This window comes from Sebastes umbrosus, chromosome 12, assembly GCF_015220745.1.
Source record: "Sebastes umbrosus isolate fSebUmb1 chromosome 12, fSebUmb1.pri, whole genome shotgun sequence".
NCBI classification, from domain to species: domain Eukaryota; kingdom Metazoa; phylum Chordata; class Actinopteri; order Perciformes; family Sebastidae; genus Sebastes; species Sebastes umbrosus.
The window spans coordinates 25,848,281-25,854,280 of record NC_051280.1 but is presented as its reverse complement, the minus strand read 5'-3'; the positions used below and the strand labels follow the sequence as shown (position 1 = coordinate 25,854,280).

The following is a 6,000-nucleotide window of genomic DNA, read 5'->3' as shown; positions in this document are numbered from 1 at the left end:
CATTTGATTCCTTGGCATAACAACATCAACAGAGAATACACTACAGCTTCAGCTTTAGCCGTCCCTGCGCTGTTCCAGTTTGCCTTACAGCCTTTTCTCCAGCTCTCTCCCTCCCTCAGTCCCAACCCTGCCAGCTTAATGCTGGGTAAGGGAACTCAAAATGCCTGATGGGTGATTTTGAGAGGTTTTTCTGGGTGTTGTTGCAGTTGAGCTTGTGTGTCGTGCATATAGGCTCTTCCTCTGGAGAAAGCATCGGAGCGCTGTCAGCAGCTTGATGGATGGTCCGGTAACGTATGTCGATCCAGCAGAAATGGCCAGCCGTTACTCATTTCAACTGACTGGTCTGCAGTTCTGGAGGAGAAGCTGAGGAGGTGAGAAGTGGGCAGCAAGAGAGGAGGTTGTAGGAAAAAGGAGAAAAAACACTCTCCATCTGTTAAAGACTCCATCTCCAGTGAATCCATCTATCCGTGTGAAGTGCTTAGGTAGAGAGAACTACGAACCCCGAGTTCATGATCTGGGTCCAATTGATTATAAGAGGTCAGAGGTTAACACCGGACACAATTAGCCAGATATAATCAATTACATGCAGATGCAATTATGTCAGCAAAAACAAGTTGCAAGTTGTTTATTGTTATATGCACAACAAATACAGAGAAGCTGTCGTTGGTAACGAGACATAGTGCAAATAGTGCAAAAATGTAAATATAGGGATCAAATATAACATATATAAAATAAAGAATGTATTGTAGGGCTGTCAATCGATTAAAATATTGAATCGCATAATTGTCCATGATTAATGCAATTAATCGCAAATTAATCTCACATTTTTTTATCTGTTCAAGATGTACCTTAAAGGCAGATGTGTCAAGTATTTAATACTCTTATCAACACGGGAGTGGACAAATATGCTTGCTTTATGCAAATGTATGTATATATTTATTATTGGAAATCAATTAACAACACAAAACAATGACAAATATTGTCCAGAAACCCTCACAGGTACTGCATTTAGCATAAAAAATGTGCTCAAATCATAACATGGCAAACTGCAGCCCAACAGGCAACAACAGCTGTCAGTGTGTCAGTGTGCTGACTTGACTATGACTTGCCCCAAACTGCATGTGATTATCATAAAATGGGCATGTCTGTAAAGGGGAGACTCGTGGGTACCCATAGAACCCATTTATGTTCACATATCTTGAGGTCAGAGGTCAAGGGACCCCTTTGAGAATGGCCATGACAGTTTTTCTTCACCAAAATTTAGGGAAATAAAGTTTGGAATATTATTTAACCTCCTTAGCAACAAGGTAACATGACGTGTGCTAAAGAAATTAGTGTCATATATATATATATATATATATATATATATATATATATATATAGATAAAGTTTTATTTGTGGTAGATAAACTGTAATGTAAACAGGAATGTAAGTAATGTGAATGTATATGCGTAATGAGGTCTGTCCATGTGATTTATCATAGAGCTGAACAAAATCCCTGCCCCTCAGCAAAAAAATTAAAAAAATTCAAAGTCTGCACTTTTCTCTGACTTCTTTGACGAATCCAAAGGTCTTTTGTGCTGAGGAGCCCGGTCACATCTTTGAGACTAATGTGGACTGAATTGTGAGGGGAGGAGACACTCCAAAGCACACATGACACTCTGAGCTCTTGAAAGGTGACATTTTCAAAAGTGGCGATCATTTCAATCTGACTTGCTGTATCTTTTCACATGTTATATGTTGGGACCTTTTCTTAGGCTATATATGCGTCATTTTGCTTTTCTCTCAAACTCCTGCATGTACGTATCCATGCTGTGTGCATCAGAGTGAACAATACTGCACTTAAAGACGGGACATCCTGGCAATATTTTTGGTTAGTATTTTAAGATTAGAGGTAAAAAAAAAAGAAAAGCAAAGTAAAATCTTCTGAATTTGTTTTTATTTCTCTCATTTGGCTACAAATCAGCAGCTAGCAGTAAAAAAAAGATGCTCAAGTGAAGTGATGCCCAAAATGACCTGTTCAGCTCCAGGAGCAGACCAATTTTGTTTTTGTTTTTCACAGATGACCAATTCAGCATGAAAGAAAGGTAAATTTAATAAAGCATTACAGTTAAGGTAGCAAAACGACCTGAGTAGTGCAGGGATAAAAACACCATTGTTTTATTGTTTGTTTTTAATATGTGTACCCAGGACTTCCTGGAAAGCATTATTAAAGCGATACTGCACTCTCGAATGTGTTTTTTGAGCAGTGAACTAAATGATATGACTGTACTGTGATGAAACACATCAATGCTGGTGTTAATATTGACATTTCTTGCATGAAATTTCTACAAAGAAATAATGCCTGTTGTCAGTTTCATGAAGCATAATAAAAAGTTTTAATTAGATAAGTTTTTTGTATATGTGTGTATGTATATATACATATATATATATTGTGGGTTTATTAATCTATATGTGTATGTGTATGTATGACCATATGTGTATGTTTATATGTCTATATAAATGTATGTGTAGAGTAGATATGGAAATGTATGTGTACATAAATACAATGTAAATGAATTTAATGTACAAACTTGAATACAGCATCCAACCTAGTTGTTATAGCTCTGCCCCCATGTTTATTTTTAAATTTTTTTTTTACATTTTTTTTTTTTACATTTTTTTTTTTTTTTTATAATTTCTAATGCTGATGTTTTCTTTGTGTATATAGAATATAATAGAATAGAACAGAATAGAATGCCTTTATGTCATTGTATCATTAAAACCATACAACAAATTTGGAGTGCTACTCCTGTACGGTCCGTAAGTTAAAAACATAACCTCCACACATTCATTCATACGTGTACCACACAATAATAATAATAATAATAATAATAATAAATAATGAATAAAAAATGATGCACATATAAAAAAATAAATGAAAAAACATTTGTTTTGTATTTCATATCTTGTTTTGTGTCTTTGTTCGTTTCTAAGCTCATTACTTAAAAATTTGTTTATAAACTTCTCTAAGTATGAACTGTAAATTTCATATATGAAAACAATCTTGAAAAAAATATATGTTTTTTTAAATTTTCTTTGCAACATGAGTAATTTTTTTTATTGCATTTCCATGACCATAACTTCCCCATTTTTCATTAGGTTCCTACTCTACATTGTTGGTAAAACAGCGCCCCCCTGGATACCAATGAATGTCATTCAGTTTGTGTGGTGAAACGGAGTATTGCACTTTGCGGAAGAAGCCATCGTGACGTGTGCCCAAGGGGAGCCAATGAAATTAGCCTTCAACTAACAAACAAGTAAGTTTGAACCAATCACGTGTGTCTACGTCATGCTGCTGTAACGACTCTCAATCAGTCAGGTGTGATGGGAGGGGGTCGCCAGGCAACAGACCTGTAACGTTAGCAACCAGGAGAGTTAGTTAGCTAGTTAAGTTTACTAGTGTTGCTGGTGTTATCAGCTAACGTCCTTTAGCAACTAATTAGGGTTGTCTACATCTCCATCTATGTGTCTCCCTCTTCAGAAACCCGTAAGTGGTGACTCAAACACACCTTCTTCTCTCTGCTCGCTTTGTGGCCTGCCATGGCTATGTGTGTGATCAGCTGTTGTTGTGATAAATTGCTCTTATATTCCTTCTTTGGCTGCATTAAGCTGTTGGTGTAATATTCACACTCTTAATAACTTGCTGCCATGTTTGTTGGTTTATACCAGGGGTCTGCAACCTGCAGCTCTGGAGCCACATTGTTGTAGGTCTATGGTAGGACGGAGTATTAGGGCCACATTGAGGAACAAAAATAAATCTGAGATTTTTAGAATAAAGAGAAATAAAGTCATAGGTTTACGAGAAAAAAAGTCGTATTATGAGAATAAAGTCTAAGTAATTTTACGTGTTATTTTCTTTTTTTTCTCGTAAACTTCTGACTTTATTCTCGTAATATTAAGACTTTTTTTATCTTAAAGTTATGACTTTATTCTCGTAATATAATGACTTTTTTCTCGTAAACTTATGTCTTTATTCTCGTAATATTACGACTTTTTTTCACTTAAAGTAATGACTTTTTTCTCGTAATATTATGACTTTATTCTCATAATATTACGATTTCTTTCCCCATAAAGTTAGGAATTTTTTCTCGTAATATTCTGACTTTATCCTTAAAATATTTTTTGGCCTGAAATGGCTCTTTTGATAGTAAAGGTTGCTGACCCCTGGTTTATGGCCTTCACTAAAGGTCTTGTTGTTGCCTCTTGGACATGAGATACTCTGTATAATGAATGGGAGCGTTGCAACTAAGTGCATAATACTATAAGAAGGATATTTATGTAAGCTATAGATGAGGGATGTCATGTATTTGATAAATGCAGTGATACATTCTGATGTGAATGAGAAAAAGTCAGCTGTAATGGATTTCGTGCGGTTCCATATATACTGCCATTAATCTGTCATTAGGCTACAGTACTTTTAATAAGTAATGCAGTATGTTTTATTCAGAGACATTATGCAGTTTAAAAAGACAAATTATATCTGGCTTTACTTCTTGCTTGTGAAGCCATACCAGCAGCGATGTTTGTCACACTTTGTGCCCTAGATTTTTTGAAATATGTCTTAATTGGTTTCATCAGAATTTTTCCCACGTCACTGGCGACCTCCACTGTTTGGTCTCAGCACCAAAAGATGAAACAAATGCAAATATGTCAATAATAAAGTAGCACTCTGATACTGCCCTGCCAGCCCGTTCTCATTCCCAGGGCGTCAAATACCGACGCTTTGTCACGGCCATCGGTGTTCAATACCGGCACCCTTTAGCGCCGGTGTGAGGCACACCGGGCTTTCCATTAACTACAATGTAAACCCATCCACGTCAATATTAAACGCTCAGGAAAAGTGATGTGGGGACGTAGTTTAAAGGGGAACAACAGAATTTTTTTTAAACATTGATATTATTTTGGAGGCTGTATAACATGATGAAAAAAATACTGCAACTTGCTCATGTAAGCGCGTATCGCAAGGGCGGTGCCGGGAAACCACAAGGTGGCAGCGTCATCACGGTAAACAGTAACTGCCTGTCAGTGGTGGAGTATATATAGTAATGGAGTATAGAATTTGCAATATAAATAAACATGCTGTCACTTGAGAGAACGCCTTGAGCAAATTTCTCTCACAAACGTCCACTTAGATTTTGGTGGTCAAAGGTCAAGGTCACTGTGACCTCACAAAACACTTTTTTAGCCATAACCCAAGAATTCACATGCTAATTATGACAATTTCGCATGAATGTCTACGAGGATAAAATTATGAAGTGATGACATTTTGGACAGACATGGTTGTAACCTGCAACTTGATAAGTCGGCGGAGGCATACAACCGTGGTAATTCTTGTTTCAATGTACGTTTTGGTCATTAGGGGAATACAACTGCACTTGTGAAGACACAAATTGTTAGGGTGCAAAAATTGGTTTGCAAAAAGGCTACCATATAACACCTTTGTAGCGTCAACAACAAGCTGAGAGCATTATGGAAAAGAATCACTTAACTGCTGAAATTATGTTTGAAGAACTGCATTTTTACTTAAAAACCCTTCACAAAAGTGTTTTTTAGACTTTATGCAAGACCCAGCTACAGGAAGCAACTAGGTAAAAGAGCTGGAGAAGTGAATGATATCTTATCTGTAGTACTTTCGCATTGGGCTTCTTTGATTTCCTGTACTTCAACACTAGATTGCAAGATTAAAGATGTAATACTTCATTGCCATGTCAGTAGAGATGACAGGAATTTGCTTTGAAGTCACATAAAACAAAACACACACCTGAGGACATCACATATTTATTACAGAGTCTTATGGACAAGAATAATAAAAGCACATTGGTGGTTTAGTGTTAAGGGGATGTGAACAGCCTTTGGGGTAAGTGCTGTTGCAGATCATGGCTGTCGGAGTTCTAATACTTTTCAGTGTTTTAAAGGACCAGTGTGTACCATTTAGGATTTATTGTTAACTTTCCTGCT

The 6,000-nt window shown here is 36.5% G+C and overlaps 1 long non-coding RNA gene across 2 annotated transcripts in view; it reads left to right on the top strand.

Moving 5' to 3' along the window:
• Nucleotides 1-3,329: 3,329 nt before the first annotated feature.
• Nucleotides 3,330-6,000, top strand: part of LOC119498544 — a 192,966-nt gene continuing 190,295 nt past the window's right edge. For both annotated transcript variants that reach the window (XR_005209127.1, XR_005209126.1), the window contains exon 1: nt 3,330-3,529. This is a non-coding gene — a long non-coding RNA (uncharacterized LOC119498544). The remainder of the gene's footprint in view (nt 3,530-6,000) is intronic.